At 39.3% G+C, this 13,408-nt stretch overlaps 1 protein-coding gene across 1 annotated transcript in view; it reads right to left on the bottom strand.

Moving 5' to 3' along the window:
* LOC129722393 (uncharacterized) overlaps positions 1 to 9,801 on the bottom strand; it is a 78,726-nt gene extending 68,925 nt beyond the window's left edge. The window contains exon 1 of the mRNA XM_055675799.1: positions 9,375 to 9,801. The gene's annotated coding sequence lies outside the window, so the exon portion shown is untranslated. The remainder of the gene's footprint in view (positions 1 to 9,374) is intronic.
* Between the last annotated feature and the right edge of the window lie 3,607 nt (positions 9,802 to 13,408).

Here is a 13,408-nt window from a genome sequence, read left to right as displayed (position 1 = left end):
TCTGAAAGGAGGGGTTCTACACAAATTTCTGCACATCTCGAGAAATAATCAAGCAAATGGAACCAAATTTGATATGTTTCTGAGAGTAAGAAAAATTTTCGACTCCAGACGCCATTGTTAAATTTAAGATGGAAATTTCCGGTTCCTATCCGGAAAATGTCTCCAAATATCATTTTAAAATCCAAGATGGCGACTACCGGTTTCTGAAAAACATCGGGATATGACCATACTACCCAATATGAGTATATCCGAAATTGTGATGATGCACTGAAACCACAAATTGACCTCCGACAACATTTTGAGTTGTGAAATGGCGACTTTTGGTGTCTGGAAAACTGCCGAAAATGACCAAATACAACCCAATATGGGTGTTTTTTTTTAACCAGAATGACACTCAGAGGCCAGAAATGGTCTCCAAATGCCATTTTGATATTCAAGATGGCGACTTCCGGTTTCTGAAAAACAGCGGCAAATGACCAAATATGAGTATTTCTGGGATTGTTATAATGCACTGAAGCCACAAATCGACCTCAGACAACATTTTGAATTTCAAGATGGCGACTTCCGGTGACTGGAAAAAAGACGAAAATGACAGGATACCTCCTAATATGGGTGTTCTTTAACCAGACTGACGCTCAGAGGCCAGAAATTGTCTCTGAACACCATTTTAAAATCCAAGATTGCGACTTCCGGTTTCTGAAAAACAGCGAGGGATGACCAAATACCACCAAATATGGGTATTTCCGAAACCGTGATGATGCACTGTAACCACAAATCGACCTCAGACAACATTTTGAGTTGTAAAATGGCTACTTTTGGTGACTGGAAAACTGCCGAAAATGACCCAAAAACAACCAAATATGGGTGTTTTTCAACCAGAATGACTTCCGGTTTCTGAAAAACAGCGAGGGATGACCAAATACCACCAAATATGGGTATTTCCGAAACCGTGATGATGCACTGTAACCACAAATCGACCTCAGACAACATTTTGAGTTGTAAAATGGCTACTTTTGGTGACTGGAAAACTGCCGAAAATGACCCAAAAACAACCAAATATGGGTGTTTTTCAACCAGAATGACTTCCGGTTTCTGAAAAATAGGCTAAAGTGACCAAATACCACCCAATAAGAGTGTTTCTTTAACCAGAATGATGCATTAAGCTAAAAGTTGACCTCAGACACCATTTTGAATTGTAAGATGGCAACTTCTAAAAGAATTGCAGAATTTATTTTTCAACAATTTTTATTATTCCAGAAATTACGTTTTAGGAAAAAAAGTTCTCGTATGCAATAAACAACGAAATAATTATAAATGGAATCGTTTACTTACGCGAAATAACATTAGACTAATGAAATTTTGTGAGTTTTTTAATTTTGCTTAATCATAGTAATCATCGCGAGCATGGGCGCAACTACGGGGGGGCTAGGAGGGGTTGAAGCCCCCCCTAGAACGTGTTTAGCCCCCCCCTAGAATTTCCCAGAGAATGATTGTATTCAATATATATACATTCCATACTACTTATCAGAGCATCAAAATCAACACAAATTGAGATGTCGTCATTCATTGGCTAAGAACTAGTTCTGCACCCAGGATCGATTCTCAACCCTTGCTCTCTTACTCACTTTACCAGTCAGACGAGAGCTGTAGTAACTCGTGCTGTATCAAGAAGTCGCCAGTTTACTCGGTTTTGGGCTGTGTTTCACCAGTTCCCCAGACGTCTCATCACTCGCAAGTCTCTTTCGATCTGGTCGAGCCATCATGCACGCTGCGCCCCTTAATTTCTTGTGCCGGTAGGGTTGCTGAAAAGAAGTGATTTCACATGGTTGTCGTCCGGCATTCTTAAGATGTGACCGGCCCACCGCAACCTATTGTCTTTCGCCAGGTGTGCAATGGGGTTCTCTCCAAGCAGCGATTGTAACTCATGGTTCATGCGCTGTAGCCATTATCCGTCGTCCGCTTGTGCTCCTCCGTAGATAGTCACCTTCTGTTCGCCGATAGGCACCTTCTGTTCGAAAATATCAAAAGGACTTCCATAGAGGACAACCGGTTATCAGGGTTTTGTAGTTTTTTGTATCGAAGTGGTCGTGTCCGATCATCACCGTGATTGGTGCGTACGTTTGTAATGTCTGAGAAGAACGGGCCGTCGTTGAGAACGTGGTCAATTTGTTTTGCTGTACGTTGGTCGAAGAAAGAAGTGACTTTGGCTGTGCGGGCCGATAACCGGTTTATATAAGGCTATCCTTCCGTTCATGTCCCCAACGACGATCTTGATATCTCTACGCGAGCAGCTATCGTAGAGTTTCTCCAGCTGTGCGTAGAACGCTTCTTTCCCTGCATCAGGTCTTCCTTCGTGAGGGCAGTGCACATCGGAAATAGTGTAGTTGTGGAACCGGCTCTTAATTCTCAACAAACACAACCTGTCGCTGATTGCCTGCCGCTTTGGTGGTACTGTGCCTTGCGGCGTCAAATCCACCGTACCTTCTCTCCTTTCAGGCAAAGCTCCTGGAGCGCGACGATGTCGAAGTGGCGGGGTTCTAGCTGATCCAGCAGAATTCGGTCGACATCCGGGTCGTTAAGCGATCTACTGTTACATGTACTGAGCTTCTAATCGTCGTCCTTATTTCGTCGGCTGGGTCATTGCCGATTGTTCCGGTTCGTTTTGAATTCTTGATTCTCCGTAGTATGTTTATTTTAGTATGCTGCCTCACTAGGGCTGCGATGGCGAGACACCGCATTTCATAGTTCAACCATCCGGTCCGGATCAGTCGCTGTTTGAGCCGCCCCTAGCCTGTGAGGTAGACGCGCAGACAAGCTGCTCTCTAGGAGAACAACTACCCCACCGGTTTACCGGTTTTTCCTTGGTTGCTCGTATCCCAGTTGGTACCACGTGGAGGTAGGAATAGGGCAATATGCCTTGAACCACACTGGGGTCTATTTTCTTCTAACTAGTACTGGTGAACTGTTAAAAAGCACTGCCCAGCCGTTTACCAAATCTAGCTCTCCTCAATATCGAATCATTGTTGCTGAAAGAGCTTGGCGTTGACGATGTGTTCAAGATATCCAGTACATCTTCGAAGATTCTAACCCGAAGTGATTTTTTTCTGCTTTTACGAGACTATTTTAAGCGTTATTAAATAAGCATATTCAAACTCTTTTTTCTCTTTTTTAAGTGACTAGCCCCCCCTAGAAATTTTCCTTAGTTGCGCCCATGATCGCGAGCCCTTAGATACGTATTTCGAACTTCGACTTGTAGTCTTTATCAGTGCATATGTGGATTGATAAAGAGCATAGCGGGAAACCTAATTTAATTTACTAGTATTAGTAGGTATGTGGGATAGACAATTAGATGCAAAGAATTTTAAAAGTTATTCTAATTAATGTTAGGTAGTAAATTCTGAATATAGGTCTCAACTTTTCAATTTCTTCACGACCAAAAGTTGAATAGCCAATTGTTGACATCAAAGCGGGGGTGAACAGCTGCAAACTTTCTAGCATAATCTGATGAATTACGCCAAATTTTCTCAAAAATTACTGAAACGCTTCCATTTTATGAAAATTCGTCTGATATGAAGACAGTTGTAAAATTTCTCAAAAAACAAGTTAGTTATATAAAAGTAGATAAGGGGAACAAAACCGTCATCATGGATTGACTATGATGAACGAATGACCCAAAAATTGATAGTGGTTCATATTGGCAATTGCGAAATAACTCTCTTTATGATATGGTAAAACGTGTCGAAAATACAATTAAAGAATGCAGGATAACTTTGGGTTATGCTTCACAAAATCTTTATGTTTTATATCCAGTCCTTCTAAGAATAAACGGTCTTCCTGAAATTTACAAACCTATTATTGAATGAGAAAAATTATGTCTGCATAAGGGCCCCTAAAAAGAGGCCCACATAAAAATTGGCTAAATGGCTAGTGAAAGTGTTCTGAGCTACGTTTAATGAATTTCCATGTCGATCTGTTAAAAGCTCAGGAAATTTTGTTGAAAATTTGAAATCTTTGGGTAACATCGAAGCTGATGAAATGATAGTTTTTTTTTCGACGTAACGACTCTATTCCCCAGCGTGCCAGTGAATGAAACCTTCAATCTTTTAAGGGTTTTGGCTTCTTTTCCAATATTGTGGTAACACTTGGAAGAAGAAAGTCAACAGATTTTTAAAGCTAACACGTCTTTGCATGAAAAATAAAAAATTTCTCATTTATGTGAACTATTCATGGCAAATATAGAACATATATTAGAGAAGAGAACCAGTAACCAGTTTGGTGATGGAAATATGTGGGGCGGATCTTGAAACTTTCTTCCTAATAACAACCATAAAGATATAAATTTCACAATAGAAAAAGAACTGAACAACAGACTTCCTTTTCTAAGCGTCGTTGTAGTCGAAAAATCTACGGATTTACAATTTTGGATTCTTGGGAAACCCACAAATACAAAACCATTCCTTTCAGCACAAAATGGCATCTTTCCACCAAGTGATCCACCGTATGGAAACTTTACCTCTCAGTAAAGCCCCAAGCAAAGGGAATATATTTTCGTAATTGCCAGACTAAGTGGTTATAATGAAAGCTGCAACCTAGCCATTTAGAAGAAAACGAAGCGGGACAAATTTAGGGATTTTTTTACAATACTCACAACAATTAGAGAAGATCTGAAAAGTGTATCTGTTGTAATCGATTCTGACGTTGACGTAAAATATTGGGATTGAGAGTGTCTACACTAGTAGGAATACCTAACTAAAATCAAAACTGGAATCTACTAAGGATTTCATTGATACCCTGAACAAAGCGGAAATTTCGAAAAATTGCAAACTGTTACTGCGATATAGTTTGTTGCCCAATACAACCAAACGAAAACTAGGAATAGGTTTCAAAGAACACTTGCAGAAGTTACAAAAACATGTAAAGTTCCAAAACATGATTCACCACAACTTTTCAAATCAAAAGTGGCTGAACATATTTCAAACGATGGATATTAGGATGTCCCAAAATAACGTTTTGTCAAAAAGTCTGGGGGCTCAACCGGAAAATGATTGGTTATGGTGTAGCAAAAAAACTTTTGTATGGCGACAACTCTGGATAATGTTTAGTCGTTGTGCTAATTAGAGTTTTATGAAAAAAATTTTTTTTCATGTTTTTTTTTATTTTAAAATAATTTTATCACTTAAAAATCCTGTAAACCCGGACCCAAATATATTTTTTGCGCATTTTACGGAGTCCAAACTAAAAGAAAAAAAAAAAAAAATATTTCGGCTTGTTCTGGCTCAAATTTCATTATTATAAATATTTTAGCTCTCCTGAAAATTCCTAATTTTGGGGTTTTCTGAAATTAAACCTTTAAAAAGCGGACTAAACTTTACGCTAGCCATACTATCCCGAGCAGGAGAAAATATCATTATAATATCACAACCAGATATTGAAAACACACCTCATTTTGATCTTAATATGGTTTACATAGTTGGTAAAATAACAAAAAATAATACCAAAATATTGTTTCTTCAAGACTATATGAATAACAAAGTTTTATATTTCGATAACATACCAATAATTTGCATTAAAAATAACGAAAATGGCCGACTCAGATATTTTCAACTTATTGAATACTGAATGTATAACTGAATATATTCTAAATAATCAATAACGAACAATTTTCACTTAAAAACTTACTTTTAACGAGATATTTTAAAATTAACTCAACAGAAGACACAAAAATACTATCATGAATCGTTGTTGAGCTATTCGAGTTTTAATATGGAAAGAATATCGTAAAATAGAAGAATCTTCAGTGTATACAACATCGAGTCAATCATTCTTGACTACGACTGCTTAGCGACATTAGTTTGTTTGAATCTGTATCAATATACATAGTAGGCGCTGCAGATTAACCAGTATTTATTCCGTTCCTGGAAGCCTGAACGATGTCGCCCAAACTTAAAGTTGAAAAAGACATTTTAACAGGCGATTCCCGAAAGAGATCGTCCAACACACTTCAGCCTTTTGAACAAGAGGTATCAAGCTTCGTGAGGGTAAAAATAAAATCTGTTTTTGAGAGTACTGATATTGTTGCATATAATAAAATCACAAACCACCTATGGTATTTGTCGGAGATTAATATTTGCCTGGCATTTTTCGACAACGCGGTCAGTAACGATATAAAGCGAAAAATGCTCGTAAATTTATCTGAACCGAGTTGAAAACTTCAAAATGGAATTTCAGTTACACGATTTTGTCGCTGACCAGTCGCTCCAGTTTTTCGAAATTTTGAAAGAAGAGGTAAACGCTCTACCTAAAGAAGACCCTGAGAATTGGAGCAATAATATTGAGTACATAAAAATTAAAGAAAAATGCGAGAATTTGTGTGTAGTAAATAATCCCGCAGGGGATTTCGGGCCATCTACCAATAAAGAAAAGTATCAAATTTTGTTAACCGTGGCTAAAAACCGTAAATATCAAAACAACTCGGTCAAGGCATCTGTTGTTGACTATTTAAATAATGTTAATAATAAATCTTTTATGACGTAAATAAACAGCTGAAATAATCGAACAATTGGATGGATGATATATTTATTGATTTGTGAACTTGAAAAGTTGATTCACTGCATCTGAAAGTTACTACATATAATAAAAACAGAGGATTCGAATAAATAGTACTGAGAACTGGGTTCACTTATTCACAATAAAATCTTGTCTGAACTAAAAATCGAACCTAGTAGGCGAGAGTTGTTGCCATACAAAAGATTTTGAGCCCCCAGAATATCTGACAAAACGTTATTTTGGGACAATCTAATGGATATGCATTGACTTCGAATAGCATTTTTCTATAATCTACGAAAATCAGATGTAGCTCAAAGTTTAGAAATTCATGTGCACTGATAAAGACCATAAGTCGTAGTTCGAAATCCGTATTTGCGAACGATTAAATTTATTATTTACTTTTGAAGTTGATAGTAGAATATAATGTTAGTTTTCATTCTTTCGATATTTGACCATCTACTAATACACTTTTCAAAATTTGAATACCATCATTAGTTTAGTGTCTCTATAGGCGGTAATTTAGATGTTGCCGACTGTCTACGTGAAGATGCCCAATTATGAGGATTTGCGCGATAAGGACCCATGCCAAACGCAGGAACAGCTTGCTTCGGTATTAGAAGTTACCCATCATGCTATTCCCAAACAATTACCAGCTTTGAGAATGATTCAAAAAGAAAATAACTTGAGTTTCTTTTGAATTTAAGCCACGGGACGTTGAGCGTCCTTTTTCGCCCGAGAACAACTACGCCAGGGGCAAAAAGGAACGGTTTCCTTCATCGCATCGTGACGAGTGATGAAAAATGGATTTATTAAAGCAACCCAAAGAAAAGAAAGTCCTGGGAACTGCCTGGACTCGCTTCTACGCCATCGGTACGGTTGAGTATACACGCTGCGGAAGGTATGCTGTGTATTTGTTGGGTAATTCTACTGCATGACAACGCTCGGCCTTATACTGCCAAAGTTGTTAAAACTAACATAGAAAGGCTCAAATGGGAAGTCGTTCTACAATTCATATACCTACTGGATGCTTGAGATGTTTCCAGTTTGAATTCAAAAGATTTTTTTTTCGCTTTTGTCGATCGTTCGTCAACACAGGTTTGACCTAGAGCTCAAACTGAAAATAAATGAATGATTGTAGCTTTTTAATCGTTGCTGTGGATTGTGCTGTCTCGAGCCAGCTCGGAAGTGCGTAAAGTCTCCAGAGATTTATATGAAGTTTTCCCATTAGCAAACGTAGAAGCGACCAACCCGGCGAGCGATTACTCTGCGACCATTTGACGCCCTTCCGAGCTCAGTTAACAGTCTTTTGTTAAGTTAATCATAGCAATGCTCTGGTCAATTATCGTACCTGACATAGATTTTGATGATCCACTAAGCTCTTAACTCTCCAGATATGGACGCTTTTGTTTTCTGATTGTTGAGGGATTTGGTTTCCAGAGTACATAAAGCTTGATAAGTATTTCAAAGTTACCTTCCAGACGAGGCACAAGCTAATTAGGATCAAATACACTTTATTCAACTAAATAGGGATCACTTTTCAAAACGCCTCCGTGCATTAAAATGACAACTTAATGATGCTGGGACTTTCCCAAAAGAGACCCCTACAGCAAAATAGAATTTCCGTTTATCGCCGCATGCGAAACTCCAAAACGACAAGGACAGTTTAACGCAATCTGATTTGCCCTAGTGGCTTGACTTCTGTTGCTCATTCTTTAAACCCCACTTCGGATCGGTATTAACGGTTAGTAAGCAGGCAAGCAATCGGGCTTCGTCCTCGTCCCGAAGGGACAACATGAATAAGTAGTTGATCAGACCGGGAGGCCGGGTGTTTATATTTATACAAACATACCGAGGCAAATCGGAGCGCACAGGAAATGGAAATTTCATTTATTAACCTCAATTTATCTCCTTCTGTTCGCTAGAAACGATACAAAACGAGTACCTACCCGCCCGAGCCAGAGTTTGCGATAGTGGGCTTAGCGTCGGTCGAGGAAAACCGGCTTGCCGTGGGTCTACTGACAGAGCCCGATGGAAAGGTCCTTGTTGTTGAATGGCGCCGGAGCGTACTGTGTTCACGCTGCGTGAAATCAGATTATTTGAGTTACGCTTCCAGCAGCGGGCTCGAAGCGATGAATCGTACTTAATTTGTAAGTAATTGCTTGGTATGATTGATTGTACCGAGGCATGGGGTGTGGAGATTCTGATTTTACAATCGTCAATCGGTAGAAAGTTTTGCGGTTTATTAAAATAAAGAGGGAATGTTATCAGATACAGTCCGATGTGAAATATGATTGTGCTTGCATTATTATATCCTCTTATCGCGTACTGCATTGGAAGTTTTCCGGAGCACAAAGTGTTCTTTTAGAACTTTCTGAAAGCAGCGGAAAACTTAATATAATAACGAGACCAAACTCGTTTTAAGTAGCAATCGAACTATGTAGCCATTATTTCTTTTCTTCGGAAACACAAAAAAAGGTCAGAGTTCAAACGAAAAAAGCTACAGCTACTTGAGCTTTTTTGCTCGAAACGTTCTCTAGAAATATCGTTTTAAGTACCTTGGTAATTAGATTCTTGTAAAAAGAGATCTTTTGAGCAAAAAGGTCGAAAAGTAGATCTTGTTTGTTCCCCCACTGTCTTCTGGGGTCGGTACTTTTCCACGCAATTAATATATTTGACCGAGAAAATCAATGGTCGCTATTCGTATTAATATTCCCTTACCCGACTGCGGAAAATATCCCAGGAAAGCTCTCGACCTCAACATGGTGGAAGCCTGCGATAACAATAACGCGTTGTCTAGCCCCATAAAAGAAAAGAAGTGAATTAATTACCCTATTGTGGAATTTATTTCCCTGATCGTCCTCGTCGTCGTCGTCCTCGATGGGATGCACGAAGAAACACAGTTGTCGGGCCTCACCGAGTGACGAATTTTCCAATTTGCTTCTCTACCTTCCGACGCTTTAGCACTGGCACATATTAAAACTTTATTGCGCCCTAATCAACAGTCCCACTTCTTTGACTCCGATGTGGGTCCAATGTCACTAAATACCACTAATTCACTTCAAATTAGTCACTCTGGATGGGAAAATTGCCACTGGTACTCACTGCACTACCTTTCTGACTGGTAGGTTTGCTGGGAAAAATTCACACCAACCTGCCCACCATAGGCAGGAAAACTGGGCACAGGAAAGGTCAGTCCTGCGTGACTCGGGTCACGGTGTTACTGCTTCGAAAAATCAACTGATTGTGAATGGAAAATCCTCTCGGAAAGCTTTTTATACGAGTGCCAGAGGTGTTAGTGTTCAGAAGAGTTTTTCGCTCGTTACACGACCAACGAAAGGTTCTCTCGTTCGTTTTATTCTCATCGCATTTCGGACCGGATAGTGGGTCGCAGCTGAGGGAAAAGCTTCAGCTCCTACTGCGCGATAGATTAGATAATAGTGTAAATGGTTTCATTTTGACCGCCAATCGCCACTGCACACTGCCACTGCCAAAGCACACTGTTCATCATTCATGAATTGGTGGACATGCGCGTACGGAAATCCTGGAAAATGGAAAAGGTCTCACGCAAACAATCACACCCCGCTACAATCAGGCAGGATCTTTCCTCAATGAGTCTCGTATCTAATCTGTGTCTCTCTCATCTTTTGTTACGTGCTCTGAGAAAACCGTGCTGCGAATCTGTTGCATATTCAGTTTAGCTATAAATGGTAGAATCTATCATCCCCTCTTGTGTTGAAAGCTATCGTATAAATCTTAATAGATGACCGTGTACATTAAAATAATTAGTTTTGCACTGTCATTGCCTGGAAGCGGATATACACCAGGCTTACACGCTATGGACCACCAAGCGTCTCCAGCAAATATTTACAATCGACTTCAAGTAGTTTTCAGAGGCAAGATATCAACAGGTGACTCGAGTGGCCTTGTTGAGAGCACCCTCTGCGAAGCTGGTTGTTGAAGCTGTTTTCTTTTTTCATTCAATCAAGTTTTCAATCAATAATTGTACTCAATTCAATCGACATGATGCCTTCGGGCTGCTTTTGCTCTCTTGATGGTGATGTTTTCACGTCTCTAGTCCAGCCAGTATTATTTCATTAGGAAAGATTGAAATTTTATCGCTACAGCAATTTGTAAAATATTTGTTGTGTAAACCGTCTTATAAATTGATACATTTGTAATGTGATGTAACAGAAAATGCAACCCACCTTGTTTAGCAGGAAACTGCCTACGCATTCCATATCTGGATGATTTATTTCTTCTCCGGCAGTTAGTTTGACGTTGGTGGAAATTCCTCTTGACATCATTTTATTGACTATTGCTACAATCTACTATCTATAACTACAATATGATCACGCTTGAGCACTCTAGTCCATATAGGTTATAGTAGTAATTGATAGATTAAGCCAATTATTTCTGAAGGTCTTGGTAAACTAGAGCGTAAATATTTCTTACTGAGTTCTAGGAAGCAGCATTACAAGAGGGACTAAAAATAATCTTAGCTTCTGCATCACTTGAATAATTCAAGGCTTTTATCATTTCAAAGCATCAAAACAGCAGACAATTTGTAATTTATTTTGCAACAACTGCATTATAAATTTGAGGGCACACGAAACCTAATTTGGTAATGATGATGATGATTATTATGCTAAAAGTATTATAAAATCCCTAGCTTAATTTTACTTGAAAACTCCTAAACAAAATATTAACTTTAAGGTACAGTTTTCCAATTTCTAAACGCATATGATATTCAATCTCTTTACAATGGTACCTAAACCAAATGTAAAATATAATATCCAGCATTTATCCGGATTCGGTTACTCCAATACAGAGCCTACCGGTGATTCCACCAGGTGGAAATAAAAGCACCCCCGAAGAGCGGATCGTTGAACGTGAGCCGACTTTTCATTTCACCACCCACACGCAGCTTCCCATGGGGAGGTGCTTTGAAATCGATATAACAAGCGACCAACTGTTGCTGCCTCACCGTGAGTATCTGAATGGATAAAAATGATATTACACTCTTCATTATTTTCGCGAAAACTTTGCTCTTCGTTGGATTGGGCAGGAACAAGAAAAAAGTTCCACAATGTCTTCTTTTTGTGTGCCCTTAGCCGTATAGAAAATGCTACGTGTCATTAGAACTGATTGAATGAGTCACTAACCAAAATAACGTCCGCCGACCGGTTATATTGTCAGAAAGTTTTTAGTTAATGTGGTCCAATGTCAGACGTTAAAGTAAAATAAGAGACATTTTTCGTAAAAACATCATCCGTAGCTCTACACCAGCAGCAGATTAAAGCGAACTTTGTTCGCTTCGGCCTCAACCGCCACCCATTTACCCATTGGTAGGATATTCCCCGGCTTTGCATTGGCTTCGTTTTAGCTTCAACTGTTCTCGCTGGTTACATAAAGATCCCCGCCAGGAGTCGCGAGGCCCCCACCCACATCGGCAGCACCAGCTGGGCAGCACGGATCGCGTGACAGATTGCGACACTTTCCACCTGCCTAACTTCAAAGCGGGAATCTAGAACCATCGTTTGCACAAGCCCCGGCAGCCGAGAACGTGACGTGTGATAAATGCCACTAACCTGTTGACTGGCTGCTACCCGGTTTCCCTTTTAGCCGAACGTCTGGTTTTTCTTTTGCGTTTTCAGTGTGGGCGGGAGCGGTGCTTAGTAGGCTCGGCTTTCAACGAGTGACAAGCTCCGTTGTCGACGGTAATGGGATATCTTGTTTCATGTTACGTTCGGAAAAAGCTCAGTAGAATAAACCTAAGAAGGCTGCGTCGCCTCTGCATGGAACCGAATGCAACACTGTGCAAACCGTTCGTCAAAAGTCAAAGTGGCATTCATTATATAGGCTTGGTAGTGAGTTAACACAGCATGCCATGATCGCTAGACGGGAATGTGGTGTGCCCCTACTTTCAAGGTCAGGAGTAGCTTTGTCATTGTATCAGCATTTCTTATATTTATGTTGTTCATTTTTTAGTCATTGTTGAAGATACAAGGCAAATGTTTCTATACCTTGAGTGAATATCTGCCTACCTTCGGCTGGTATATTAGTATATTAGTTGCTCTATTTATTCTCTATGCATCAGCTAACTTTAAAATATTGTGATTTTTAGTTAATCTGGTTGATGTGAAGATGTGGATTTTGACAGAAGCATCCATATGTGCCGATCAATCGACTTATTGGGTCAAACTATCATTTTCAAGCCTTATAGGCTAACCAAATATATCGTTTTTTCGACCATTCTAAAAATTTTGCACCGTTTCATTCTTGGAAAATTTTCAAATAATGCTTTGAAGCAGAACTATTATTAAATTTCAATCAATAAATTGCTGTCCGCCTCGCAGCCCGCTATAGATCATTGCAAGGCACGACCTAACCTAACTTTTTAACGGTTCAGAAAGGTTGTTTACAAGAATCTACCAAAATTCCATTGATGACAACATCGCAATGATCTATTGACGAACTGTCAATTGGCAGTGCAAATGTTCATACCAGTCCAAGGTACTAAGAATGTAAAGGCGAGTCAGTTGGGCAGTGTGAGGCTTCTCATACTTACAAATGATAGACACTTATGTCGAATTCGTTCGTCCCGGACTGCAATTTGCAGCTGAAAAAAAAAAACACTTTCCGAGCAGTTGCAATGGTGTGCGTAATACCAGAAGTAGCTGTCACTTTTGTTTTGGTCATTATTTGGTCAATTTACTGAAAATGACAAAATAACAAAATAAAATAAATAAAATCCAACCTGATGTTTGACACGCGGAGAACTTGATAATCGTTCAAACGATTTTGACACATTTTTTTTTTTTGATTTTGACACATATGTGCGAATGTGTTGGTGTCTTCAAAA

This window comes from Wyeomyia smithii, chromosome 2 (genome assembly GCF_029784165.1).
Source record: "Wyeomyia smithii strain HCP4-BCI-WySm-NY-G18 chromosome 2, ASM2978416v1, whole genome shotgun sequence".
Lineage (NCBI taxonomy): Eukaryota > Metazoa > Arthropoda > Insecta > Diptera > Culicidae > Wyeomyia > Wyeomyia smithii.
Note: the sequence above shows the minus strand (reverse complement) of the source record. Positions and strands in the feature narration are given on the sequence as shown.